Source organism: Rhipicephalus microplus, chromosome 2, assembly GCF_043290135.1.
Source record: "Rhipicephalus microplus isolate Deutch F79 chromosome 2, USDA_Rmic, whole genome shotgun sequence".
Taxonomy (NCBI): Eukaryota; Metazoa; Arthropoda; class Arachnida; order Ixodida; family Ixodidae; genus Rhipicephalus; species Rhipicephalus microplus.
Genome location: NC_134701.1, coordinates 121577416 through 121594097, shown reverse-complemented (window position 1 = coordinate 121594097; position 16682 = coordinate 121577416). Strand labels below are relative to the sequence as shown.

At 47.0% G+C, this 16682-nt stretch overlaps 1 pseudogene; it reads right to left on the bottom strand.

Moving 5' to 3' along the window:
• Nucleotides 1-16682, bottom strand: part of LOC119169775 (venom metalloproteinase BumaMPs1-like) — a 254793-nt pseudogene that overhangs the window by 127015 nt on the left and 111096 nt on the right.

The following is a 16682-nucleotide window of genomic DNA, read 5'->3' as shown; positions in this document are numbered from 1 at the left end:
TGGGGTATATGCCCTTTTATATTCTGTAGTGGCAGCCCTCCTAACAATGAGAAAGGCAATGTTTTGGACAGTTATTAGGACATTTCAATCAATTAAACATCATTACTAGAGCTAAATGACTATATTAAATGGGTGAACAGGAGTTCTTCAAAATAATAATGCATCCCAGCTTTCAGATACACAAAAAATGCTTTTAGTAATCCATGCGGCATGATTAAATTCAACCTAAAAACACACTGAACAAATTGTGAAGTTGTCAAACATGACATTTTCCTCATGTGTGGAATTGGGACACTCTTCTAGGAACATGCGCTACTATGGGTCCTCTTTTCAACTATGCATGCTCAATATGCTGCTGCTTGGATTTAGCCTCTCTGCAACACGCCCCATGTTCCAGCAGCAGTTCAGAATTACATCTGCAACCCCGATGGTGGCAGCCTATATTGTCATTTGGGTTTTATAAATAGGTGCAATAATGTCATATTCAAAAATATTCGATATAACGACATCGAAATGTTCAGCTACGGAAACAAGTCTATACATTTATTACGTCACGTTGCGTGTGCAGTCTAAATAAAGTGGTCTTTACCACATTCAACGATGGAAGTGCGCCGAGACAGCGCTTATTTCAAGCACCTATTTACCTTCCGTTGTAATTCACTGCAAGTGCATAAGCGGAAGTCTTTTCAACCTACTGGTGCCTAAAATAGTGATTACATACACTTGTTCCGGAGAAAAGAAAGGGAAAAGTTAGTTTGCTTTTCCGTATCGCAACTTTTTAACTGTGGAGACATCTCCTGCATTTAAATCAATAATCGTAGGGATTGTTTCGCTCTATTCATGTACCATTATTGTTATAATAATTCAATATACATAAAGAAAGAATGCTTGCATCTTGGATTGATTGTGTTATGCGCACTGAGCAAAATAATGGAATTTAAATTCATCTCTACAGAGCTACCGTGCTAGCGTAGTTTTAGGCACCAACCATACAATGGATGTCAGTGCTTTTGCATGAGCTCACTGAGAGACTGTGGTGACTAGTATACAAAGCACACATAAAAGGCGTTATTTCTCTCACACTTTTAGTCACCGTGATTCCCACCAGTACCAGCTGAACCCTCGGCTGCACCACGCTTTGATATCGTAGATTAGCCTGTTAAATTAGAAGAAACGTTGATATGCATCAATGAAATACATGAATTATATGTTCTGACAGATTTGAAAAGTAATAAAATAGTAAAGGGTATGACACCTCATAGATAGTACAAAAATGCTGTTTAACAATGTAACAAACAAATTAACCAGCTCTTAAGAAACAGATTCATTCGGTATAACCGATGAAATACTCGGCGGTACGTTTAGCTGCCAAACTTAAGCTGCCTTTTACCGTTTTCCCACAACCATGAGGCTAGATCCTGTGAAAAGCGCTTCATATTGTAGGGTAAATTGGATCAGTAAAGAAATGCGAATTTCTAAACCTCGTGCCATAAGTGCGTTACAAGAATGCGTTGAAGTGCTGCCGCTTCTGATCATACATAGGAGTGACAAGATGACCAGTAAGGCAGGCTGTTTCGCCAGCGGAACCTGCGTAATATTGGATGATGAGCCATCACAGCTGTCTTGATATGTACTCTACTTCATACGAGGTGGCTTCCCTTGCAGCGTGTATGGCAGCATCAGCCAATGGTTCAGGCTTGCAGGTAAGTACCTTTTACAGATGGTATATGCGCTACAGTTGATGTCAGCCTCTACGGAAGTTATCATATAAAAGCCCTTAAGAAAGTGCAGGAAGCAAACACTCTATTTCGGAATGCAGCACTTGCTTAATGCTGCTGGCATGCCGTTTCCAGATATTCTTAATAATTAATTGTATTACTTCATCCGACAGATCTGTTTCAGTGTAGTGCAGACTTCATGCTGAGCTCATAGCACAGCGCTTTTAATATGTTGTATTTTTAAATATAACTCTACTGTAGTGAACCCATGAAACTTTGCGATGAATCATCCGCTTCTGTACCTTTTAGCTGATCATTCTGCTTAGTGCTTTTCTGAAGAAAAAAAACAGCTCTCTTGCTGGGAGTTGGTGCTATGACTTACCTCGCGCCATTGCATATAGTCATCGCCCGCTGTGAAATAAACAACATTACAAGTGGTAGAGTATGGTGCCTTAAAGTTAGGTCGCCCTTCGATGCCCCCGGAGCTTTGATTCTGTACCTTTCCATCTACAATGCTTCATTACACCATAGAGCACGCGCCTCTTCCGGCACCAACCGCATGTCCTAGCGTATCTCATGTCCGCGACACGCTCGTGTTCATTGGTACCAATGATAGTGGTACTTACTCTCAAGAAAGACCCTCCTGCTCCACCTGAGATTTCCAAATGATTCAAATAAACTGGGCCCCACAGTCTTTTCAGAAAGTTTATCATAACAAACATAAACTTAGTGCAGAAATGTTGTATACATCGAGTGTTGATCGTATTAGACGAGCCTCGAAATAGCAGGCCCTTCCTCAATATTATCTACGTGCGGCTGCAAAGACGGACCACAAAACTAACACAGTAAGCAGGTAAAAACTGCGTTCTTTTTCATATCCTAGCACTAATACCAAGCCATAATATTTCGGTATAATAAAAACTGGCAGACCCAATGTACACTGGGAATCGATAATATGCGATGCACGAACGAGGAAGGCTTATATATCACTTTAAAGTTCACACAACGTTACGAGGCGGACGTAAAGTATGCTGTACAAGACGTCTATACTAAAATTATCATGTTTAGATGGGTCTTCTACTTTCGTCGTTTATTGACCGTCGCATGATAACGAATTTGGTATATGTGGAGCTAGCCAAACGGCCACAAACATGCTATGAACGTACCATGTAGTCATTCTTTAAACAATACGGATGTAATGATTATCATGTTTCGATGTGCCATCTACATTGGTCATCCGTTCGCGTCCCGTAATACGAAAATTGGTATATGTGAAGCTATCGAAACGGCCGCGAGCGTGTCATGAGCGTAGCATGTAGTCATGTGTGACATGGCACGCATCTCACAAATATCATATTTGCATCAGCCACATCCCTTCTTCATACATTCACGTCCTGTAATACTAAATTTAGCATCAGGTGAGCGCATCAAGAGTGTGGCATTTAGTCATGTTGTTACATGACACGCATCTCATGAGTATATTGTTTTCACTAGTCACACACCTTCGTCATCTTTTCACATCCCGTAATACAAAAATTTGGTATATCTGAAGATAGCGAAACGGCCGCGAGCGCATCATGAGCGTGGCATGTTGTAATAATGTTTCATTACATGACACGCATGTCATGATTGTCATGTTTCTACATGTAATTTGCTTTTTTCGTCCGTTCGCGTCACGTAATACCAAATTTCGTATATGTGAAGTTAGCGATACGGCTGATAGTGAATCGTGAGTGTTGTATGTGGTAAAATTGTTATATGACACACATGTCTTAATTATCCTGTTTAGATGTGTCACGTGCCTTCGTAGTTTGTTTGAGTAAGGTAATATCAAATTTGGTATTGTGAAGCTAGCAAAATGGCAGGGAGCGTGTCATGAGTGTGGAGTGTAGCCATGTCGCTACATGCCGCGCGTGTAATGATTTCCATTTAAGGTATGTCGCTTGCGTTCGCCATGCAGTCATCTCCTACCAAACCAATTTCGAAGCATTCCATGTGAACATGACATGAACGCAACAGGAGCAATACCATGAAATCTAAATCATGACATGAGAAATGAATCAAACTCCAACCAATGGTACGTGAAGAAACCAGACGTTTCAGAACCAACTTGGTTGCTTCCTCAGGGGTCACTGGGACTACGAAGCAGCGGCGTTCTCAAAGCACTTGCGGGGTGGTTGGTGACCCTTTCTCTCTCTCTCTTTCTCTCTCTCTCTTCATCTCTCTACCGTTTTGCTGTGGAGCGCCGTCCACGTTTTTAAATTGGGTGATGTATCTCGAGAGGGCAATTGGTCTTCTGGGCCGCTCGCTGTATTGGGCGCGAAGACACCGTGGCGCTACCATGCGGAGGCCTCCCTGCGATGTACGTGGTTGGATGGCTCTACTACCTTATCGCGCGCAGCCCGCAGCCACTTTCGTGTCTTCTCTTTTAAAGACAATATTCTTTCTTGGGTACCTTCGACGCCAAAATTTTGGTCTGTGCGTACTTTTGTCTGCTTGTCCGCGGTAAAAATTCCCCTAAGAACACAAAACCCCACCATTATTTGACAAGATGTAGTGCTCATCCTTCGTCAATAGTCAATTAAAAGCAATTAGTACACATATATAAGGCACCATAACAACACTTCGATGTTTTATTTGTGCCTTTTTACTAGACAAGGCACACATACGCAATTCCAAGAACTGTGGCGTTTATAACGCTGCATTACAGTATAACGCAATGCACAAAAAATTGGCAAATCCCACGTACAGTGGAAATTGATGATATGTGAAGCACGAATGAGGAAGGTTGATATGCGACATTCAAATCACCACAACGTTAGGAGGTGGAGGTAAATTATGCCGTACACGACTTCTGTGTGATGATTATCATGTTTGGATTTGTTGTTTACCTTCGTCATCTAATCACGTCACGTGATGCCAAATTTAGTATATGTAGAGCTAGCGAAATGGCCGCGAGAAGGCTATGAGGGTAGTATGTTGTCATGTTTTTACATGACACGCATATCATGATTATTATGTTTGCACCAGTCATATACTTTCGTCATTCATTGACGTCACATAACACCAAACTTGGTATATCTGTAGCTGGCGAAACGGCCTCGAGTGCATCATGGATTGGATTGGATAAACTTTTATTTGGTCCTCCAAAACACAGATCACTGTGTTGCGGGCAGCTCCCACGTGGGGACTGAGATGCCAAGCTCCTCAGCCGCCTCGCGGGCTTGGTGGAGAGCCCAGAGCTGATCTGCCAAGGACGAGCTGTGGATTGCCGCCTCCCATCTGGCAGAGGTGATGTGCGATAAATGAGCAAATTTTATGCACTGCCAGATCATGTGTTCTAATGAAGCTATTTCCCCACAATGTGGACAAAGATTACTTGGGTATAGGTCAGGGTACATGATGTGTAACATTTTCAAAGTAGGGTACATCCGCGTTTGCAAAAGCCTTAATGTAAGTGCTTGGGGCCGGGTTAGATTTTTGTGAGGTGGAGGGAAAATCCTTCTAGACAGGTAGAAATGTTTAGTGAGCTCGTTATATGTTGTAAGAATTTCCCGGTTATCCCCTTCACCGGTAGAATGCATCCCCGGGGAGGCGCGGTTGGAGAATTCTCGCGCCGTTTCGTGTGCTGCTTCATTGAGATTGGGAGGGGAATCGTTGATTTGTCCAAGGTGAGCTGGGAACCAACTCAAAAGATGATGTGGTATGTTCTTGCCTTGCAGTATTTTCAGCGTTTGTTCACACACCGTCCCTTTGGCGAACGCCCGTAGTGCTGCCTTGGAATCACTGTAGACCACTTCAATGTTATCCATCTTGAGTGCTAAGGCGATGGCCACTTGTTCCGCAATGATTGGGTCTTTCGTCCTGACCGTCGCTGACTTGACGACATGGCCAGCCCCATCAACTACCACTGCCACAAACGCTTTCCCATTGGCGTAGGAAGCCGCGTCAACAAATACGACCCCTCGTTCCTCGTTTGAGACTTGACGAAGTATAGTCCTGGCCCTCGCTACTCTTCTTCAGACGTTGTGTTCTGGATGCATGTTTCTCGGTATAGGAGATACCATGATAGTCTCCCTGATGTTGTCAGGGACATCATTGTAATTGCGTCTGATTGCTATTGGGTGTTGGCCCAGCTCCTGCAGGATCATTCTCCCCGACCTTGTAGTAGATAACCTTGCAAACTGTGCTCTCTCTTGGGCTTCTGCTATTTCTTCGAGCGTGTTGTGTATGCCAAGCTCAAGCAGACGCTCGGTGCTGGTATGTATGGGTAGGCCCAGGACCTTTTTGATAACTTTCCTGGGGAGCACATTCAGTGTCTCGGACTCTGCTCTTGACCAGTTGTGCATTGCTGCCTCGTACGTGAAGTGGCTTAGAACAAACGCATGCATCAACCTGATGAGGTTGTCTTCCTTGATCCCATTTCTTTTGTTGGCCACTCTGCGTATGAGGTGCACCGCACTGTCTGTTTTCCAAGTTAACTTGGCTATAGATTTGCTGTTAGTGCCGGTAGACTCCATCAGCAGGCCCAGGACTTTGACGGAGTCGACCCTCTGGATTGAATCCCCTTGATTTGTACGGAGGTGGATGTCTATCTGGTTTAACGGCTTCCATCCCCTGGGTTTCGGTCCCCGGCGTGCAGTCCTATACAGTAAAAGTTCTGACTTACTCGAGGAGCACTTGAGCCCAGAAGGACGAAGGTACTCTTCTACGGTGTCAATCGCCTCTTCCAGGCCACTCTCAATCTGCCCCTCGCTTCCACCTGTGCACCAGATGGTAATGTCATCTGCGTAGATGCTGTGCTTCAATCCTTCAATGCTCGATAATTTCTTTGACAGTCCAATCATGGCAATGTTGAACAGCATTGGTGAAATCACTGCCCCTTGTGGCGTGCCCCTTGCTTCTAGTTCGATTGCTGCGGTCTCGATATCTGCAATCTTCATCACGGCTTTCCGATCTGTAAGAAAGGACCATACGTAGTCATAGAAGGCTTTCCCTAGACCAATCTTGGAAATTGCTTCGAGTATGAATGAGTGGTGGATGTTGTCAAACGCTTTTTCTAGATCTAGGCACAGAATGGCTCTCACGTCTCTGGTTTCATTGTCAATGACCTGGTGTTTGATTAGCTTCAATGCATCTTGTGTGGATAGCCCTGCCCTGAATCCAACCAGATTGTGTGTATATATGTTGTTATCTTCCAAGTACTTGTTTATCCTGTGCAGTATGGCATGTTCTGCGACCTTGCCGATACATGATGCCAAGGATATTGGCCTCATGTTGTCCAAGTTAGGGGGCTTTCCTGGTATAGGAATAAGGATCGTGCTGGCCAGCTTCCACTGCTCTGCCACCCTGCCTTCTTTCCATGCTGAATTGATCATATCCCTCAGGTTTTCAATTGAATCGTCATCAAGGTTACGCAGGGCCTTGTTTGATATACCGTCCGGGCCAGGGGCCGACCTGCCGTTGAAATCATCAAGGCTCTTCTGATCTCCTCGATGTTAAAGTTGCCCTCAAGACCTGGATTTGGCGTGCCCTGGTACTGTCTACTTGGTGGTACCAATCCTCTTTTGATTGAGAGGTACTTCTGCACGAGCTGCTGGACAACTTGCTGTTCTGTAGTGCGCCCTATTTCTTTATGCAAAATTCGAGCGATAACATGCTTTTGATTTGTTTTGGTGGTGTTTTCGTTGAGGAGATGCTTAAACATATTCCAAGTCTTGCCATTGCGCATCTGACCATCGACGGAGTTGCAGATTTCGTCCCATTGCTGCCTCGGTAGTGCGCGAAAATGTTCCTCGATTGATCTGTTTACCTCAGCTATCTTCTTCCTCAGTCTTCGGTTCAGGCGCTGACCCTTCCAACGGTTCAGTAGTGCTTGCTTTGCCTCAAGAAGATGAGCGAGCCGACTATCCATTCTTTCGACCGGAAAATCTGTGGTAATGGTGGAGGAGACGGATTTGATGTCATCTTTAATCTGTTTGACCCACTGCTCCAAGCCTTGTCTGTGGCCATCTTGTTCCCTTTCCATCCTTATTTTCCTGAACTTATCCCAGTCTGTGAAGTGAAATTCTCTCTGCTTTTTACGCTCCTCAGAGAAGGTAGTGCAAAGAATGCAGTGGTCACTCCCTAGGTCTACAGCAAGGTTCATCCACTGGGCCTTCTTGATGTTCCTTACAAATGTAAGGTCCGGGGTGGAATCCATGCAGCAAGATGTACCAAGCCTTGTTGGTAGGCTGGGGTCTGTGATTAGGGTGAGATCAAGTTCACTGGCACTTTGCCAAAGTCGATTTCCTTTCCCAGTGTTGTACTTGTAACCCCATGCATGATGAGGGGCGTTGAAATCACCTGCTATGACGAGTGGACATTCCCCGGCGATATTAACAGCTTTCTTTAGAACCGTCTTGAACCCTTGCTTTTGTTCCTTTGGACTGCTGTATATATTAAGAATGAAAATGCTCTGACGGTTGCTGGTACCCGGCACGATCTCTACCAAGACGTGTTTCAACCGGCCTGCTTCTATCTTGAGGTCGTGGGTTACGTGCGTTAGTTTGTTGCATACGAAGGTGCAGACTCCCCTCCCTTCAGTATCCCCTATTACAGGCCGGAATCCAGGCAACGTTGCTTGCGGTGAAAGGGTCTCTTGTAATAATATAATATGAGGCTTTTCTTGGCTGCTCCTGATATACTGCTGCAGGGTTGCCTTCTTTTTAAGGTAACCTCTACAGTTCCATTGCCAGATACGAAATGCTTCACGTAGCGCTGCCATCATGGTTATTACATGGGCGGCCAGAGCCTGATGCTGCACCTGTCGACAGGTTTGGTACCACTAGTATTGGTGGCCGAAGGGGTGAGCTTGGTGCATGAGGAGGCTTTGCTGTGTTGTGCAGATATGCTTCGACCTTTGTAATGCGCAAAGTCATATGCTCTTCCAGTGCCGCCACGCTTGATTGTAGCCTACCCATCTGCTCGCTAAGATTGGCTACTACTTTGCTGAGCGTGTCAAACACCTCCTTCATATCTGACATGGTCGTTTGGTTGGCTTCCACGTGTTCTGCCATGACTGCCCTCTTTTTCGCGGTTCTCGAGTCCCCCACGTTTTCAGCCACAGGGACATCAACTGGCTGAGGCATTGGCTGTGAAGATTGCGTGCTGGTTAGCTTAGTGAGAAGAATTTTCATTTTCTTTAACTCAGCTGATGGCCTCTCATTCGATTGTGTAAGTCTCGCGTTTTCTTGCTCTAGCTGTGCAATTCTATCATGCTCCGGCAGCTTACCTGTCATCACCTCTGCCCCGCCGTTGCGCACTCGCTCAGCCCAGCTGCCTTTCGAAGTAACTGCAGGCGTCCTCCCCGGATGTGAGGCCGTGATCTCGAACTGAACGCCAGGCAGCTGGCCAATCGGGTGCCGCCCAGGCTGATCCCGACCCTGATGGTGACCTTGAGAACTCGAGCGCCCCCGTGATTGGGAGCGGGCCTTGGGTCTAGAACCTCTTCTGGAACGCGACCTCCCCCTGGAGTGGGGCGGCCTTTCCTGTTCTTGTGTAGTCTGGATGCTCTGGGTTCCGTAGGCTGGAATAAGCTGCTTGTCATTGATGTCTGGACTCGATGTGATTGATGCATCTCGGGCTTCTGCGGCAGCTCGCGATCTTTCCCAACGTCTGCGTCTGACGACGTATGGCACTAAGAACCTGTTCTTGCACTCCTTGTCTGCCGTGGGATGGTGACTGTCGCACAGCCTGCATCTTGGATTGCACTGGCGCAGGCTATCTGGGTTCTTGATCTCGCAGCTTCTGCAGATTGTTTCAGCTGGGTTCGGACAGACGTCAGACCGATGTCCCAGCTTTCCACAGACGTAACAAATATCGATGTTCTTGCGGTAAAAGGAGCACTGCAAATTTGAAGGTCCATATCTCACGAATCTGGGCACCTTGTGTCCTTCGAACGCTATGATGATTGTCCCGGTGTCCTTGATTCTCTTGGCCTGCAGCGCGAGCGGGTTGTTCGCGTTCACAATCTTTCGGGTCAAAATGTCTTGAGGATCGCTTACGGGGATCCCGCGAATCACTCCTTTACAAGTGTCGTGGGGTGCCGCGGCGTACGCGCTAACCTCGAAAACTTCGCCTCCAATGTCAGTTTGCTTGACCTTGAGGTATCTTGAAGCTCTGTCTTGGTCCGGAGTACTTGCCACCATAATGTTCTGCTGCAAGTTGGAACAGATGATGTGCTGCATGGCCTCTTCCTCTTTGACGCCGGCCGCCAGTACTATCGCGTCTGCCACGGCTCCAGTGCCAATTCTCGAGATTTTTAATCCTCCACGTGGTCGTAGCACAATTTTGCTGAAGTCCTTAGGTAGTGGTGGCATGCGTCCAGCTCGCACGATTGTATGCTTGGTGTCATACCTACTAAGACTGGCTCGAGCGTCTACCACAATCCCAATCCCACCCCTTCCTCTTGGGAGTATGCACTGCTCAGCTTTCGCCGGCAGGAACAGCAGCAGCTGGTCCAGCGGGCTCGCAGGGTCGCGCAAGGCAATGGAGCCCTGGACTGAGTGCCCCACCCAAAGAAGGCTCAGTGTGCATTTGTTATTAATAAATGTTTATTCTCTCTCTCTCTCTCCCGCAACGCCGGCCTCGGTCGAACTCTTGGCAGCAGGAACGCTAACCGCGGCTTGCTTATTCCTTGAGCGTCTCGTTTCGGCTTCCTTCCAACTCATTTCTTCCGTGCTATCCTCTGGAGAGATGTCCTCTCCATCTACTTGGTATTCCATTCTCAGTTGCAGATACTGGAACGCGCAGAGTGTTGAGTCGCGTTGGCGCCGGGCTGGCGCATCGGCAACAATCGCCTCCTTGGTTAGGCCTAAATCCCCTGGTGGCGTTGCCGTCTAAAAATGTCCCCAAAAACGGTTTAAAAGTCCGCTCACCGGCACAAAGGTGGTATCTGCTGATTTCTTGAGAACTTAGGCACACGATGAGAGTAAAAACTCGGTGACAAATTTGTGAATACCACAGGAAAGCATTCTTGAAAGCAGGAGCCGATCTTCACGCGTCCGCACTGGTCGGCACCTAGAGCGTTTCTCCGAGTGCATCATGAAGGGCCTAATGTATTCTAATGTAACGTGGATGCACGCGCATGCTGGGCACAGCGACAATACGTTAGCTCAACGTGAGCTCTCTTTAGCCTGTCGCGAGGCGCGACCAGCGTCCGTCGGCGTGGCCCGACGGCAACAGGCGCGAAATTCGACATGCTGCATTTCGTGCTAATGCGTTACCTGGACAGCACTGCGTCTCCCTCTTTTTGTGACGGAGGGACGCCGGACGCGCTTAAACGCGCATGTGTCAAACCTACGCAGCGTGGCGCACGCCGGCGGGTATATGGCAGGACCGGCGCCTGGCGCGGCAACGCAGGCGTGACTAGGCCTAAATGAACGCCGGCAAGCACACGCACCACGTCACTTTGAATTGTATTGGCCCCTTGACTGTAGCATGTAGCCATGTTCTGACATTACACGCATCTCATGATTACCATGTTTGCACCAGTCACATTTCTTCGTCATCCATTAGCGTCACGTAATACAAAATTTGGCATATGTGAAGCTAGCGATTTGGCCGCGAGCGCATCATCAGTGTGGCATGTAGTCATGTTGTTACATGACATGCGTGTCGTGATTATCATGCTTGGATGTGTATTTACCTATGTCGTTCGTTGGCGTCGCGTATTACCGTGTTTGGTACATGTGAAGCTAGGGAAATGACAGCGAGCGCAACATGACAGTAGCATGTAGTCTCGTTTCATGACGCGCATTTCATGTTTATCATGTTTGGACCAGTATCATACTTTCGCCATCCATTCACGTCCTGTAATACCAAATTTGGTATAGGTGAAGCTAGTGAAACGGCCGCCAGCGCATCGTCAGCGTGGCATGTAGTAATGTTGTTACATGACACGCATCTTATGATTATTATGTTTGCACCACTCCCTTACCTCCGCCATCCATTCACGTACTGTAATACCAAATTTCGTATATGTCACGCTAGGGAAAGGATCGCGAGCTTATCATGAGCGTGGCATGTCGTCATGTTGTTACATGACACGCATGTCATGATTTCCATGTTAGAGTCTGTCGCTTGTGTTTTCAATGCATTCATGCCTTACCATACAAGTTTTGAAACATGCCAGGTGAATAAAACCACCGCAAGAGCTGCAGGACCATGAAATGTGAATCATTACGTTGGTGTCATACATGTCATGATTTTCACGTTATGACTAGTGAAATATGTTCTTCATAAAGCTATGTTATACCATGCCAAGTTTTGTATTGTTATCATTCATTATCCAAACGGCCAGGAGAGCTAAAGTCGTAGGCGGCTAGATAGATAGATAGATAGATAGATAGATAGATAGATAGATAGATAGATAGATAGATAGATAGATAGATAGATAGATAGATAGATAGATAGATAGATAGATACGCTAAATTTCGCCGAAGTTGGCTGAGAAACGCTTCGCTTTTAAAAGGCAAGCGTTTTCAACGCTTTTCTAAGACAACACGGTTGTGGCACCTGCCCGTCGCTTTGCATCCTACACCTTATGGGCTCCGCGGTTGCGCACGCCTTCCTTCGTTTTCAAATAGAATTGCCAGATGGCACTCGTGTCTACCGTGCCTCGATGTGCTTTTTGGCCTTCGCGGCACGGATCGAGACTTTTCAACGCAGTGCTTCCAGAACACAATTTACCAATTTTCTTGCACAGAACATCAAATAAACGTTTTCTTCAGTCTCTCCACACGCAAGACTATCGTCTTTCGACGACATTTGCAGTGAAACATGCAGATACGGGGCCAATTTTAAATGCGAAGCGATTCTTAGCGAACTTCAGCGACTTTAGCATATCTATCTATCTATCTATCTATCTATCTATCTATCTATCTATCTATCTATCTATCTATATGTCTATCTATATATCCATGTAGCCGCCTGCAATTTTCAGCTCTCCGGGCCGTTTCGAAACCGTATTAATACGAAACTTGGTATGGAATAACATGAGTGTATGAAGAACATATCTGATTCGTCACGACACGAAAATCATGACTTGTATGTCATGAATGTCATAATTTACATTTCATGGTGCTGCAGCTCTTGTGGTGGTTTCGTTCACAAGCCATATTGGAAAACAGGTATGGTATGACATGATTGCATGGCGAACACAAGCGATTGACCCTAATATGAAAATCTTGATTTGCGTGTCATGTAACAACACGAGTACATGCCACGCTCATGATGCGCTGGCAGCCATTTCACCAGCTACATTTATACCAAGTTTGGTATTACGCAACATGAATGGATGACGAAGGTATGATACTGGTGCAAACATAATAAACATGAGATGCGTGTCAAGGAACAACATGACTACATGCCGCACTCATGATGCGCTCGCGGCCATTTTGCTAGTTTCGCATATACCAAACTCGGTATTACGCGACGCGAATTGACGTCGTAAGTAAATGACACATCCAAATATGATAATCACGACATGCCCGCCTTGTAAGAACATGACTACATGCTACACTCATAATACGCTCAAGGCTGTTTCGCTTGCTTCACATATGCCGAATTTGGTATTACGTGACGCAAATGAATGACGAAGGTAGGTGACAGGTGCAAGCATGATAATCATGAGATGCGTGGTTTTTGAGAACATGACTACATGCCACAGTCAAGACACCAATACATTTTGACATGACGTGGTGTGCGTGCTCTCCCACGTTCATTTCGTCGCGTAATGCCGGCGTTGCCACGCTAGGCGCCGGTTCTGCCATATACTCGCAGGCACGCGCCACGCTGCGTTGATTCGACGCTATCGTGTTTCAGCGCATCCGGCGTCACTCGGTAACAAAAAGAGGGAGACGCAGTGTTGTCTGGGTAACGCATCGGCGCGAAATCGCATTGTCCACCCTCAGCATCACATTGCTCGCCGCGTGTTTTGCGCAAAAGCCCTTCACAAGAGTTACGGACAAGCTGAGGATGCCATTCAGGTAAACGCCGCTTGTAAAGCACAAGAAGCCTTGGGAGTTGCCTGTAACCCTATGCTACGTCATACCCTATTTCAACGCCTTTCCTCAGGCTCTACAGCTGAGGAGTCAGAAGAGACCGCTATCACCTTAGCCTTTGCACATTCCGATGCACAGTACGTCTTCACTGATTCAAAAACTGCTCTGTACAACTATGCCAGGTGCCGGATAGTTGGTGCATGGCCGTTGGTGAACACCCCAACACAATATTTACCGTGAATGGTAGAGATTTTGTGGGTACCGGCTTATTCAGGGAAACCCGGAAATGAGGCTGCTGATAAATTGGCCCGGGGATTCTTTCGCCGGACTCAGGACAGTCTCGATTTGGGCTTCTCGGAGGGGCGGCAGCACACTCCCGCAGAGCTCCCACAAATACACCGTTTGCCATCAGATCCACCTTCCTCCAAAGTCCTCTCTTACGCACTGCCAACATATCCTGTGGAGACGTCTCGAGACTCGCACTCTTACTTACCCTCAGCTCCTGTCCCACTACTGTGGCACTTCCCCGGAATGTTCCCTCTGCAGCGAACCTCATGCCACCCTTTCCCATATCCTATTCGGCTGCCCTGCTGATCCCCCTCTCCCCCCCCCCCCAGGGACAGCCTGCCATCTCAAGCTGGGAAGTCTGGGAGCTCCTGCTCTCGTCTGGAGACCCGGCGGTGCAGCTTGCTGCGGTGACTAGGGCAGCCGATGTGTTCGCGGCGAGAGGCATGACCGTGTATGCGTGGTGCGGGACCGCGCGGTGTTCCAGGGATCCCAGGAGGGTCTAAACACACTTGCTCTAATAAAGTTTTTTTGTCTGTCTGTCTGTCTGTCGAGGTGAATTTTACGGCGGTTGCCATCGGGCCGTGCCAGTCGCACCTGGCGTCAGACCATAGAGTGCTCGCGGTTTGTTAACGTAGCGTCGCTGTGTCCACCGTGCGCGTGCGTCAACGTTACGTTGAAGTATACTGAGCCCTTCATGATGCGCCTGCGGTCGTTTTGCTGGCTCCACATATACAAAATTTGCTGTTACGGGACGTCAATAGATGACAAAAAATATGACTGGTACAAACATGATAATCTTGACCCGCGTGTCATGTAAGAACAGGACTAGATACCACGCTCATAGCGTGTCCGTGGCCTTTTTGCTAGAGCCACATATACTAAATTTGGTGTCACGTAACGTGAATAGATAACGATAGTAAACGACACATCCAAACATAATAATCTTGGCACTTAAGCCATGTACGGCATCATTTACCTCCACCTCGTAATGTTGTGTTGATTTTAGAGTGACATGTCAACATTTGTCATTCGTGCTGCGGGTGTCATTGATTCCCACTGTACCTGGGAAATGCCAAGTTTTTGTTATTACTTGTTGTTATACTTCACAAAACGAAAGCCGTAAAATACTGACGCGGCGTCATGACTGTATGAAGAGCTAAATAACTGCTAAATAACGTATAACCACGCCCCGTCTACCGAAATTTGTGGCGGCTGTAGTGGAGGCAATCCAGCACGTGAGGTCGTTCACAAGAAAAAATAGACTGAAATCAATTGGAATCGTTTCGAAATTATTGTTACAAAGGAAAAAAGAACTTCATTACACAGGAGAACCAGGCACTTCAGGAATTATGACGGCATCAGAGGATTGTCATCTCTCCCGCCGACAAGGGGATCTCGACGGTGGTGTTGGATACCGGGGACTACAATCAGAATATTTCAGCTCTTTTAGAAGGGGACGCGTACACGCAACTAAGAAAGGACCCAACGAAGCAGACCCAGACACAGCAAAACAACCTACTCACAAAAAATTTCAACCAGTACCCAGATCTAAGAACACTTTACTAGCGACTAATCTACCGCAAAGGATCCGCACCGGGTTTGTATGGACTACCCAAAATTCACAAGTCTGACAGCTCCCTCCGACTGATTGCAGAGTTGACCCCCTCTCCATGTCGAGACTTTTCAGATTTTCTACACTGATTCTTCGCCCTCCCTAACCCGGAAGACAGACTAATTTCATTGACTCAAGCCACTTCATGCAGCTAGCGTCAGAGGCGAGCATCAACGATGAGGAGAGCCTGGTCTTGTTCGACGTCGTTTCATTGTTCATCATTGTGCCAGTGCCCTTAGCTGCGTCTTCTGCTCGGGCTGTGGTTGAGGGTGACGCAAGCCTGAGTGAAAGGACTCTTGGCGGTTGCTGAGCTCTGCCTTATACACGAATTCTGCCTGTATAGCATGCACTTTTACAACGGAACAATTTTCAGGCAGAACAGTGGGACCGCGATGGTGGCTTCCATCTCCGTCACAATGGCAAACCTGACGACGGAGCTCATAAAGGAGAAAGCACTCACCTTCTTCTCGCCGTGACCAAAGCTTTTCTTCCGTTATATCGACGATTGCTTTTGCGTAATGAAGACGTCTGAAATTGAAAACTTCAGGCAGCATCTGAATTCCGTACACCCAGCAATAACATTCACGGCCGAGAGTGAAAGCGACCGCTGCCTGCCCATTCTCGACGTCCGGGTGGCAAGAAAACGCAACGGCCTGGAGTTCTCTTTTCACAGAAAGCCAACGCACACCGCCTGCTACCTTCAGTTTGATTCATTCCATGCCGCCTGCCAGAAGGCCTCGGTAGTGACCACCTTACTCCAGAGCGCCAATACCATATGCTCTATTGAAACAGAACGAGAGAAAGAAGGGGACCCCGTAAATGCAGACCTCAGAAAGAATGGATACCGAGAAAACTTCCTTCGAGCCGTCCCCCGCCGCGCAGAGCAACAGAGGATACAAAACGCCAATTAACTATAATGCTGGTAGCCCTTCAAAATGCGTACCGGTTCCATACGTCCAGGAAACCAGTGAGATGTTGGCGCGGGTCTTCAAAAAAGAAGGGGTTCGAATCGCGCACATG